Source organism: Coffea eugenioides, chromosome 10 (genome assembly GCF_003713205.1).
Source record: "Coffea eugenioides isolate CCC68of chromosome 10, Ceug_1.0, whole genome shotgun sequence".
Taxonomy (NCBI): domain Eukaryota; kingdom Viridiplantae; phylum Streptophyta; class Magnoliopsida; order Gentianales; family Rubiaceae; genus Coffea; species Coffea eugenioides.
This window is the reverse complement of record NC_040044.1, coordinates 15,646,284-15,660,091: the sequence shown is the minus strand read 5'-3', so window position 1 is coordinate 15,660,091 and position 13,808 is coordinate 15,646,284. Positions and strand designations below refer to the sequence as shown.

At 36.0% G+C, this 13,808-nt stretch overlaps 1 non-coding gene across 1 annotated transcript; it reads left to right on the top strand.

Moving 5' to 3' along the window:
• Positions 1–12,839: 12,839 nt before the first annotated feature.
• LOC113750982 lies at positions 12,840–12,946 on the top strand. The gene has a single exon (XR_003464746.1). It is a non-coding gene; the product is annotated as a small nucleolar RNA R71 (small nucleolar RNA).
• Positions 12,947–13,808: the final 862 nt, after the last annotated feature.

The window sequence follows — 13,808 nt, the reverse complement described above, 5'->3', positions numbered from 1 at the left end:
AGAAAAGCTATTTTCAACTTTTTGTTTTAGGTTGAAAACAACAATCCAAAGAAGAATATACAGCAAGCTGATCTTCTTTTGCGATTCAGGTATTTCTCAATCTTGAATGGAGGAAAACGGATGCACTTTCTTTTCATGGCACCCCCTATAACTACTTCTGGTGGATTGGTGGTAAGAAATGTGATAAAAGGTGAATTTATCGATAAGAAATTAAGAAGAAAGACAAAATTCAAGAGGGACTAAATCCTCAATCCCTGCTTTAATTTTCTACTGAAATAATTTTGGTAGTCGGAATAAAATAAAATAAAAACTTTGCTGCGGTGTCTTCAGTAGATGAGTTTTTAGAGAAGCAACTTAGCTTCTTTTTTACCATTTGTCGTCTGTACAAAGGATACTTGACAGCTAAGTAAGTTAAATTTCATCCCCCTGGAAGTTATAAACTAGGGGAGTGGGCCAAGGACGATTGATATCAACCGTCATTGAACAGTATAACATTTTTTGAATGTTTTGTAAATTTATGTAAACGTCTTGTACATCGTTACAACAAATATGCGATACTTTGTTATTGTTTATGTGGATTCCCTATGTAATAATTGTGTTTCTATTGTAAGTTTTATAAATAGTTCATCTTGTTCAAAAAATATTATATTATTGAGAATGGTTGTTACTGATAACTGTTGGTGTCCTTGGTCCATAAAGACACAGCCGGAGTTTCTTGGTAAGCATTACTTCACTAGGTTAGTAGTTGAGCAACAAATCTAAACATAATTGGTGTTTCAATTGGTTTGATCTGCAAACAGGTCCTGACAAGTGACAAGATGCCAAAAATAGCATGTAGTCTTTTTTTTTTTTTGTAATAATAAAGTTTAGAAGAAGCGAAGGTTATTCCATTCTAAGCTAGAGTAGGCCAATGACGCATCTTTCAAAGAATTATAGAGGATTTTACATATTGCCTATTAATAAGAGATTGTTGATAACGGAAGTTGAATTTCAGCTTTTTTTTAAGCAAAACAAATGAGTCTTACCAATTGAATCCACTCATGACAATCTGTGCAATATATCTTCAACTTAGGTTTTCGTATTGTGTTATTTTCAGGGTTTTATAGGTATAAAATGGGGGATATTCTCATGGGGACAAGTGTTCACAGTACCACTCCCCAATTCAATTATGTACAAAGGAGAAATTTTAGTTTTAAATATTGGCATAGAATAAATAGCTGAAGAAGACCTTTCGTTAAAGAACATGTGTTTTGTACGTATTTGTAATCCCACCCAAACAAGGACATAATAGAGAAGAAAATTTTAGATTCTGCACCATGAGGGTATAATAGTTAGTCATGGGTAAATTGGTCATATGACCATGAGAACATGGTTGAGTATACTTCTTTAGATTTGACCACCGGTCAAAATGCTTATTTTTCAAGTTGAGAGTAGCAAACTGTTACCAAATTGGTTTAATTTCTTTTAGCAGATTGCTTCATTTTTGTTAGGAGATTGCTTAATTTGTGTGAAAATAACTAGTTTCCTAATTGGTTTTAATTACTTGAATAGCAGTCAAGAAATTTTCTATTTATATGAGTTTAGAAATTAAGAGTTATTTCCTATTTCATGTGAGATTAGATATTAGTAGTTATTTCCTATTATTACTTGGATGTTGGCCAAGTAATGTAACTTATAAATAGGTGGGGTTGGCATACTATAAGGTAGCACGCAAGAGCAACATGGGGTGAGAGGAGGTTCTTGGGAGATGAGAAATGGTATACACGGGTTGGACTTGGATTCAAATTATATTTTTGTATAAGGTATTACTCTCATAATAAAGAATGAGTTTCTTTACGTGGACATAGGCTCAATGATAGAGTCGAATCACGTTAAATTTCATGTGTCGTTTATCTTCATACTGGTGACTTATTTGTCATTAAATTGTTGTGTACTTGATATGTCAATAATCATATATTTCACGCTTGGATCCCAACAAACTAGTATCAGAGCGAGGTTCGTGGTTAGATCCTGGTTGACTATTGAAATCAAGTGAGTTGGTGCCTGTTACCAATTCAACAATTTAGTGGTTGATATCTTTGTTTCAATGGTTTGGCAAAAAGTATTGATGGTATAGGATGGGAAGTCGGAAAGCATGAAGATATTTGACGGTGTGAATCTAGACAGATGGTTCAAGAGTAAAAAAAAAATGAAATCCATTATTGAATTTGAACATAAATTAGTGGAAACTTTCTCACAAATCCATCAGTTGATACATCATCCCAGGTGGTTCTTAGATTCGAATTATATTCTTTAGATGGTGTGGCGTGTGTCCTAAAGAAACAAAAGAACCTAATTTCCAAGAACCAAAAGACTCTAATAGTTATGAGTTTTTCGTTGTAGGTGGAGTCTTGGAAATCACACATGGTAAGACAATCCTGAGAATGAAAAGAAGTATGATAATTTTATCACTTGGTTGCCTCAATGGTTGGAAATAGAACTAATTGAATGAGATCCCGAATTGCAAGTAGTGGTGAGAAGAAATCTTGCGAAGCGAGATAATGAATTGAAATACCTTCTCGTGAGTCAACTGGATTTGGACTCAAGATAACCACACATATTCTGGCAGGTATCTGGCCTGTGCAATAATAAATTCCTATCCTTAAAGATGTAAACGAGTACAATGGCAAGTAGGGTGGTCTCCGCAGGGATTAGGAGAAAATTTTGTTTTTTTTCAAGTAAAAATTAACTTGGGGGAGTTTGGACAATTGAAAATAAAAATAAACAATCAATGCAAATGAAAAATAATTAAACTAAAGCAAATTAAATTTAATTCAAGACTAAACGAGCTCTAACCAGGGAAATAACTTCGAGAGTGGTTCAAACAACTAATCATCAATGCGAGAATTATTTCAATTATTCGCTAATAAACAGGTTATAGTTGTTATACAAGCGCTAAACAACTAACTTTTCCTCAGTGTCTCGATAGTTAAGGTACACTCGTTAACTACTTTACTAACCAAGAGATAACCCTAAGTATGCCTATAGGATTTAATTTCTTGATTGCATTAAAAATTAGAAAAATCCTGTTCTAATTAACAAACACACTACCAGGATTTATTTAAATTAGATCGTATGTCTCCCTAACATGGTCTCAATCACATTAGTTGTCACTAATTTAAAACAATTAAACAATTACGGATTTAATTGTCCTAATTGACAATAGTTCGTTAGGTTGAATTAAATATCAGGCGTCTTTGATATTCAAACAACTAACAACCATAAGAAATTAAATTAGAAAACATGCAAATATTAACGAATAAAAGAAATTAATAAAAATAGTTAGATCTCACAATTGTTGGTGAACCAAGCTGCTTGTTAATCCTCAGTTAGAAATAAAAGTTTAGCTACACATCATGGAGAAAAATCCACAAGAGTTTCTTGATAGAAATTTCATTCGGTTCGGGTCCATCCCTCTGTTCCTCCTTGTTTCCTACTTAACAACTACTACTAATAATAAAACCTGTTTTTCAAATAGAAAAAGGAAACTACTAAAGATCATAATCCAAATTTCCTAATTCAATACTAAAACTAATAATTAAAATTAAAATCTTCAAAATCTTGCTCCAAAAACTGCCCTGAGTTCAACTTGGATTTGGAAACAGACCCCAAATGCACCACCATCAAATCAATTCTTAGAATGTTAGAAAATTGCTCCTTTCAATCATGTTTCGCATATTTCCCTACAAGTAGCACTATTAATCAAATATCAGTAAAATCCGACAACTAAAACAATATTTGGCAAAAATAAAAGGAAAATTAATCATAAATTTAATAACAAATTTCAACCTATCAATTTCCCCCACACCTAGTCCATGCTTGTTCTCAAGCATGAGAACAACAATTTAGCAAATAAACTCAAACAATGGTCATCACTTACACCATCTATTGCCAAGATGCAATCAACCCACGTCAAGCATTAGTGGCTAAGTTCCAAGACATATTCTTCGGTTAACTTCTAAAATCAAAGACTTATCCAATTCACAACTAACTAATCTAAGAAATTAGAATATTATACCGGTATTTATCAACAATTGGTTCAATTGTTAACCAAAATTTCAACACTAAACCCATGGATCAGCAGGTACATTTTTCACCTTTTTTTCACAACTCTCATTCATTTGTCATCGGTTTCTTTTTTTTGATTTTTTTTGAAGAAAAGTCTTTTGACGCGAACTCTGATATCTACCAAATGAAGAAACCCAAATACTCAACTTTTATCGCCTTGGAACCACATATTCATAGATATCACCACTTTTTGACGCGAAAATCGACACTTTTGGTGAAAACTCCCGGTTACTAGGTGACAACACTAGCGGAGTACAGCCAAAAAATATTCAAACAGCACCAAAGTGAAAAAAATAAAATTAAAAATCACAAAACCTATTTCATTTCTCAAATATGGAGGACTAAGGTTAAAAATTGACTAATTTATATAATAAATGCCAGAAAATATTCACATTGCCTAAACAAGTTAGCCAAGAACCGTAAAAGTCACAAAATTTCAACATTCACCAAGGAGATATGCTCAGATTTCGCCACATCAGACTCAACTCATAAGAAAACTTAGCAATAGAAAAGTTTGAGCCGCCTAACTATATTTGATCACAAACAACCATAAAACTACCTAAAAGTGACAAAAAGAAAATAAAACACCTAAAATGAACAGTACTTGCTATACTATCACCCCCCTCACACCTAAACATGACATTGTCCCCAATGTAACAAGTAAGAGCACAAAGAAAAAGAGAGGCAATGAGACTTTCCTGAATAATCGTGAGAGAGGACTATGGCCAGTTATAGAATAGGCAGGAATGGCGGCATAAACCCCACATGGTGGAAGAATGCCGCAAAATTCTAGGAAATCTAGGACATATGAAGTGCAAAATTGGTCACCCACTCATCGATATGATGAACTTGTGCTCGAAGATGCCTCAATTCAGCATCCAAAGATGACTGCGAAGAAGGCGCTGAGGTAGAGAAACCAGGCTCATCGACGGCTACTCTCGAAGTAGATGAGGGGCCAGCACGCATGAAAGAACGACGAGCGGGGATACGAGTAGGCCCAGGGGAGGAAACTAATATATGTTATTAACTGACTCCATGACACCTATTTTTTCTAATTGAACTTCATCCAAAGGATCCATTTGACAAGTTACATGCAAATCGTGGTCAAATAGATCAAGAACGCCCAAGTTAACTGCCAAATAGGTGATGTACGAGTCAAGAATCAATAGCTTGTTTCATTTAGTCAAAATTGTTTTAAATTGAGAGGCCAGCCAACATTCCAAGTTAACTTTGATATTGTTTTGCATACAGCAAATAAAAAAAATTAGGTTTAGAAAAGGTTCCTGAGTTGTCCTTCCTAGCTGAATAACTGTAAGCCAAGAAGCGCTGGACATAACGAGAACTGGGGTCCTTGAGATAGGAACTCTTGAACTGACTAGGATCATAACAATCCCCGTCCATAGACACCTCATTCTATATGTCCATGCGAAAGGAGAAGAGTGACTCTACATAATTACATGCACTCTCAGCATACTCCCTAGAATTGGCATACTCGTCGTCAATGAACCCAAAAACCAAGTTAAACTGGGTAATGAAAAAATTAACCTGCTGACTCATAAGCCTAAATCGAATCACATCGAGAGTTGTTATAGAATAACCTGTAGGAAGGACAAACTCAAAAGTGACGTAAAACTCTCTGACCAATTCAACAAACACAGGACAGTAAACTGCAGCATAAGGACGCCACCCTATGGTTGTGAACATCCGCTCAACATCAGCCCGGATGCCCAGAGCAGTCATGGTAAGATTGTTAAGGTACTTGTAAGGGATAATGCGCTGTTCACAACAAGTTGAGTATCATTACTTGTCAACGGCTCTGGTGAAATTCAAATGTCCTCCAAAGTGAGAGGGGGAAGAAATATGGACACCCTTGTTCCTACCTAAGCGTGCTCGTTTACCTAAAGAAGAATGGTGGTGTGAATCACTGGCGAGGATAGTTGGTTGTAATGTGATGGTCTTGGCCTTAGAGGTTTTGATTTTAGAGGCTAACTTTTTCTTAGCCATCAAGACAGTGAATCAAATAGAGCACCAAACAATGATTATGAAATTGCTACGGACAGACTCCCAATGGACGCCGAACTACTAATTACAGCCAAGCAATCTAACCCAAAATAAAGCAATAACGCTTTAAGAAAGTGAACTTTAACAAATAGAAGAACGGAAACGTCAACAACCACAGTCAATGACAATAAGGAAATAGAATTCGCAATGGCACAGTCAATTTTCTAGATGAGCAAAGAAACACAGAAGGTCCAATTCATCCAATCTAATGACGAAATCGATTAAAAAAACCACCACGCATCAAGAATTAACTATGTCAGGACAATTAACACGAGTAGTCAATCCCCCAAGTAGCAACCAAGTAGTCAAGAAAACAACAATAAATTTCTCTTTAAGTTGCCCACGCAAAGTTCAATACCAAGAGCCCGAGAAATAGAAATAGAAATTAACAAGGCAATAGTCAACTGTGGAGACAATTGATGCAGATTTAAACAAGCAAGGAAATAACTACCACACAGATAATGTCCAACTAGTGATAAAGAGAAACGAGAGGACAAGGAATAACTAACTAGTGATGGCCCAGGGGTGAACAGCCAGAAAGTGCAGAACGGCGATGCTGACGCTGGTGGACGCGATGACAGATGGAAGCGAAGTTGACGTCCAAAGCGTAGGAGAAAGCCAGCGATCAGAGAAAACCACAAGCGACGGCTACAACAAAAAAGGGCCAATGGCGACCATGGGGTCTTGTGGTGAAAGGGATTGCGACACGAGATGGCGATAGTGATGACGATTGATGACAGTGGCGAAGCGGGAAGGTGGCACGGGACAGGGGCTACGGTGACGGCTGCGAGAAGAGCAAGGGGTCAAGCATGCATCTGGAGAAGAAAGAAAGAAAGAAAAAGAAAGAAAAAAGAATATTTTTTTGATTAGTCAGTTTTTTTTTTTGCAAGAAAGAAAGAAAAAGAAAAAAAGGAAAATTTTTTTTGCCCTTCCTTAGTGGAACAAGACGTGAGCACGTCTTGTAGATCTAGAGTCTTCTGATGGTGAGGTTGAACAATTTCTCATTAGTACGTGTTCTCAAGGCATAGGCACATCTTGTCGCTTTGTCATCCGGTGAAATTTTTAAAATTGGAATATGAGTTCTCCATCAATAAGACATGGGCACATTATATTGGTCTATAATCTTCTGATTGTGGAGTTAGTTAATTCCATATTAGCACGTGCCCACAAGACGCGGACACGTCTTGTTAGGGGGACATCTGCTAATCATAAAAAATGCAAATGAAACCTATTAACTGTATAAAATCTAGGACAAACATAATAAAAATGGACAATCAACAGAAAAAGAATTGGATTACCTCCCAATGAGCGCCTTTCTTTAGAGCTGTTAAACAAACCGAGCTGTTCGGTAGCTCGGTTCGTTTCGACTCGTTCGTATTCGTGAAAGGCTCGTTCGAAATCTTAAACGAACCGAGTTCGAACGAATTTTTTTGTTCGATTAATAATCGAGCGAATACGAGCATGTTCGCGAGTTTTAACGAACGTTCGCGAACATGGACATAATTATCATTTGATAAATTTTAGGGTTAATTTTATGGTTGGACTTTTATATTTGGAGGACAAATTGCTTTGTTTTATTTGTTATTTTTATGTTAATGTTAGTTATATAGTTAATGAATAATAGAATTTAGTCACTTAGTGCTTTAATTATTTTTGAGAATGGTTAATAATTTGCATGGCATATTTAAGGCTTAAAATAATTTGGATTCGAGCATTTCGAGCATGTTCGCGAACGGCTCATTTATGTTAAACGAGTCGAACACGAACTCGAACTCGAACACGAATTTTGCTTAACGAGTCGAACACGAACACAGGTTTGGAGTTCGAAAATTAACGAACGAACACGAACGTTGTTCGAACTGCTTAACGAACAGAACTCAAACATGAGATACTCGGTTCGATTCGGTTCGTTTACAGCTCTACCTTTCTTTAACGTCTTTGGTTAGACAGGGTTAAATATTGCTCAAACAGTATATGTGAGATCTTCAAGATGTATTATGTCCACTTTCTCCATTGAAACACCTTCATGATAGGGTTTAACATGATGGCCATTGACCAAAAATTGCTTATCTATCTATAAATTTTGAATTTCCACTGCACCATAGTGAAAAATATTAGTCACAACAAATGGACCAATCCAATGAGAATGCAACTTACCTGGCAAGAGTTTTAAACAAGATTGATAGAGAAGAACTTTTTGCTCAACTACAAAGGATTTTCTTGTCACTTATTAGTAATGAAAAATCCTCGTTTTTCCCTTATAAATGATTGCATTCTCATATGCCTCATTTCTCAACTCCTCCAATTCTTGTACTTGGAGTTTTCTATGCATTTCGACCTCGTCGAAATCGATGTTCCAGTTTTTTATTATCTAATATCCTTTGTGCTTTAGTTCAACTGGCAGATGACATGACTTTCCAAATACTAACCTATAGGAAGATATCTCTATAGGAGTCTTGTGGGCGGTCCTATAAGTCCATAATGTATCTTCCAACCAAGAACTCCAATCTTTTCTATCGGGGACTCCAATATAGATTTGATTTCTCGATTCGAAACCTCCGCTTGACCATTCGTTTAGGGATGATACGATGTAGACACCTTATGAGTCACTCCATATTTTCAGAATAGAGCCACCAACACTTTATTACAGAAGTGTTTTCCTCTATCACTGACCATAGCTTGTGGAACGCTAAAATGAACAAAAATATGCGGTTGAATGAAATTTGCAACCACTTTAGAATCATTAGTCTGGGTGGCTTTTGCTTCCACCTATTTTGACACATAGTCTACAGCCAACAATATATAAAGAAAATTATAAGACAAAGGAAAGGGACCCATAAAATTAGTATCCCACACATCAAAAATTTCACAAAAAATCATAGGAATTTGTGGCATCTGATTTTGATAGGATATATTTCCTATCCTTTAGCATCTATCACAGGATTTACAGAATAAATATGCATCATGGAAAATGGTGGGCCAGTAAAAACCATTCTCTAACACTTTGTGAGCTGTGCTTTACGGTTCAAAATGACCTTCACATGTATAAGAGTGAAAAAAATGTTTGAATTGAATTGAACTCACTTTCATTTACGTATTTTCGTAGTACTTGATTTGCACATTGTCTCCATAAGTAGGGTTATCCCACAAATAATATTTAGCATTACTCCTAAACTTTTTTTTTTTTTTTGCTTTTGACCAACCTGTAGGCAGTGGTCCACTAACCCTCCCACTGGGCTGGACCCCATGATGCGATTAATTATTGACTAAATAGTTCACAATATCTGCATATCAAGGGAGAGAAGAGCGAGTAGAAAATAGTTGCTCATCAGGGAAAGTCTCCCTTATTATGAAATCGTCTCGAACAACGGGTAAGCAACTCAAATGGTCCGCAACTAAGTTTTTCGCTCCTTTCTCATCATGAATCTCCAAATCAAATTCTTGTAGAAGTAAAATCTACCTGATTAGTCTTAGTTTAACATCTTTCTTGGTCAACAGGTATCGTAGCGCTGCATTGTTAGAATACACAATCACTTTAACTCCTAACAAATAAGAACGAAATTTTTCTAAAGAAAAAATAACTGCTAAAAGCTCCATTTCAATGGTTGTGTAATTCAGTTGAACTCCACACAAAGCCTTGAACGCATAGTAAATTGCATGTATAGCCTTTCTAGTCTTTTAGCCCAGTATAGTCCCTATTGCGCTATCACTTACATCACATATGATCTCAAATGGAAGATTTCAATCCGAAAGTTGTATAACGGGTGAAGAAGTCAACAACTCTTTCAAACGATCAAATGTCTTCTTGCACTTCTCATCAAAATCAAATGTTATATCTTTTTGCAGGAGTCTAAACAATGGTGCTCCAATTTTGGAGAAATTCTTGATAAATTTGGGATAAAAACCTACATGTCTCAAGAAAGAATACACTTCCAGCACACTAGTGGGTTATGACAAGGAGGATATGAAATCTATTTTTACCTTATCGACTTCAATACCCTTAGATAACACTACATGATTTAAAACTATCCTATGCTCAACTATAAAGTGACACTTTTTCCAATTAAGTACGAGATTAGTTTCAATACATCTTTTAAGAATTAGAGTCAAATTCTCAAGGTATTCATTGAAACTATCTCTATTGACACTAAAATCATCCATAATGACCTCTATTATTTTCTCAACATATTAAGAGAAAATACTTACCATACACATCTAAAAAGTCGCAGGAGCGTTACACAATCCAAAAAGCATTCTTTTATATGCGAATGTACCGAATAGGCATGTAAAATTAGTTTTCACCTGATCCTCTAGTGTTATTGCAATCTGAAAATATCTTGAAAAATCATCCAAAAAATAGTAGTAAATACGACAAGCTAATCTTTCAACCATTTGATCAATAGGGAAATGATAGTGGTCCTTTTAGTAACGGTATTTAACTTCCGATAGTCGATGTATTACAGCCATCCCGTTAGTTTGTGAATAGGAACCAACTCCCCATCATGATTAACTTCTACTGTAATCTCGACTTTTTTTAGAACTATTTCCATTGGACTCAGCCATGGGCTATCAGAGATAGCATAGATCATTCCCACATCCAGTAATTTGAGTTTTTTTTTTTACAACTTCCATCATTAAAGGATTTAGTCTCCTCTGTACTTGTCTTACAGGTTTCGCACCTTTTTCAAGCCGTATTATGTGAATGCACACCAAGGGACTTATACCTTTAATGTCAGTTATGATCCATCCTATTACCTCTTTATGGTCCTTTAAGATACAAATTAATCTTTCTTTCTGGTTGGGATCTAATTTTGCAAAAATGATGATAGGAAGCGTCTCTTTATCTCCTAGATATGCATATTTCAAGTGCTCTGGTAGAGGTTTCAGTTCCACTTCAGGTGCCTGTATCACAGAAGGTAACAACTTTTGATGAGAATCTGGTGTGGAAAGGAGTGCAAGTTCATACCTTGTTTTTGCAGAAGCCAACGACTGCAGTGTTCCAATCATACATTCAAGCTCTTCTCCTAATTCTATATTATAAGTTGCCTCCAACTCGAGATGTGTAGTAAGAGCAACCTTTAGTTCATCCCTGCCATCAATCTAAAAAATTTTCTGTACCATAGGGTCAATCACACTCATAGCAAAGATAGTACGAGAGTCATATGGGTATTTCATAATTTCAAATATATTGAAATGAACCACCTCCTTATCAAATTCCACCTCTAGTGTGCCCTATTTAACATCTATTTTCTTCCCAACCATACTCAAAAAAGGTATCCCTAATATAACCGGTGATGGATTTAGTGAACGTTCATCGTTCATGTCAAGCACATAAAAGTCAGCGAAAAATACAAGTTCATTAATTTGGACCAATACATCTTCAACCAATCCATCGGAGTATGCGTTAGTACGATCGACTAATTGAATTATAATGCTTGTTTCCTTTAAGGGTCCTAGATTTAAGAAGGTATATATATTTTTCGGTATCACATTAATAGTAACTCCTGAATCTCCACACTTTGGTGAAAGTTTCTTTTGTACTACAGTTGAAACATTTTGTCCCACTACAATTCTTTCATCGCCTCTCAATTTCTTTCGATTGACGCATAAATTCTTTAGAAATTTGGCATACCTGGACACCTGCTTAATTGCATCCAACAGAGGGATGTTTATCTCCACTTTCCAGAATACCTTTAGGATCTCCTTCTCCTTGTCTTGTCTTTTTGACTTCTCTAACTTGCTACGAAAAGATGGTGGGTTAGTGTTAATTTTAATTGAAGGATCCGGAGTTACCTCAAGAATTGTCTTGTTTCTTACTTCTTCCTCTGGCTCCTTTTCAATCTGATCATCGTTCTTGTCCTTCGGAACTATAGCTTTTGACCCCTTCAATTTCCTTCCCACTTCTAAGGGTCATGACACTCACGTTTTTAGGATTCACCTCAAGTTAAGAACGTAGTCTCCCTGATCCTTGGAATTCCAGACGATTTATCATAGAGGTTAGCTGATTTACCTGATTTCTTAGATCTTGTATACTTGCATTCGTCCTCTGCTGAAATTGCAAGGTATTTTGCTGAAATTGCGCAATTTTAATAACTAATATCTTGACCATATCCTCTAGGGATGTATCTGTGTTGGATGAGGAGGGTTGAGGTTTTGATGGGTGTTGTGACTGAAACCCTTACTGTCTGTTGGGGCCAAAATTTTGTTTGTTCCCCCCATAGCTAAAATTTGGGTGGTTCCTCCAACCCGAATTATACGTGTTGTAGTAAGGGTCGTATTGCCTACGGGTCGCGGGCACGTATCCAACCATATTTACTTGTTCCGTACTATCATCTTGTGGCATTAAACATCCATCAGTGGGATGACTAATATTTTTGTAAATTTCACATGTTTTGACTTGCTGTATATTCCCTATTGCTATCTGACGAACTACAGAAGTTAACTCTGCCAACTACTTTTGCACCAATGAAATGCTTACCTCATTGACACGATGAGTTGGAGTACCCTCTCTTGTGCCAAACTACTGGGAGTTTCCAACCATTCCCTTAATAAATTCCCAAGTTTCTCGAGAGGTTTTATTCACTAAAACACATTTACTTGTAGCGTTAATGATACTCATATCTCTGTAAAACAGGCCTTCATAAAAGTACTGAATGAGAAGTTGTTCACTAATTTGATGTTGGGGACAATTGGTAAACAATTTCTTGAATCTCTCCCAATATTCATAGAGAGATTCTCCCGAGTTATGCTTAATTCCGCAGATCTCTTTCCGTAAGCTGGCAGCCCAGGATGCAGGGAAGTTTTTTTTTCAAGAAATTTCTTTTCATATCCGTCCATATTGAGATACTCCCTGCTGGCAAGTAATATAGGCAGTCCTTGGCAGTTCCCTTTAATGAAAAAGGGAATACCCGCATTTTGATTTGCTCCTCAATGACATCCGGTGGCTTCATACTTGTGCATACCACAATGAATTCATGTAGGTGTTTGTGAGGTTTTTCACCTGGCAAACCATGAAAATTGGGGAGGAGGTGTATTAGTCCTGATTTCAATTCAAACGTTACATTTTCAGCATAATAAAAAAAAAAGTAATGCATAAAGGCTGCTGGTTTAAATCCTTAGCAACCAACTCCTTCAAGGTTTGATTGTTATTTGCCATTATAATTTTCTCGTGGTTAGTATCGCTTGAGTACTCACTTGCAGATTCCAATAAATCCACAGCCAAATTAATCCCTGGAGATGCAGTAAATGACTGCTCTTCCTTTCGTATTCGGATTTCTTTTAGTAGCCTACGCGCTGTCTTCTCAATCTCGCGATCAAAATTAAATCACCTATATGAGAAGAACGAGACATAAACTAGCAAAAATATCAAAAAATAAAATAAAATAAAATAAAACAAGAAAAGAAACAAATATTTTAATACCAATCTCCGACAATGGTGCCAAAAATTGACAGTTGTCGGGAATTGTGCAATAATAAATACCTACTCTCAAAGATGTAAACGAGTACAATGACAAGTAGGATCGTCTCCACAGGAATTAGGAGAAAAATTTGTTTCTTTTCATGTGAAAATTAATCTGGGAGAGTTTGGATAATTGAAAATAAAAATAAACAATCAATACAAATTAAAAATAATTAAATTA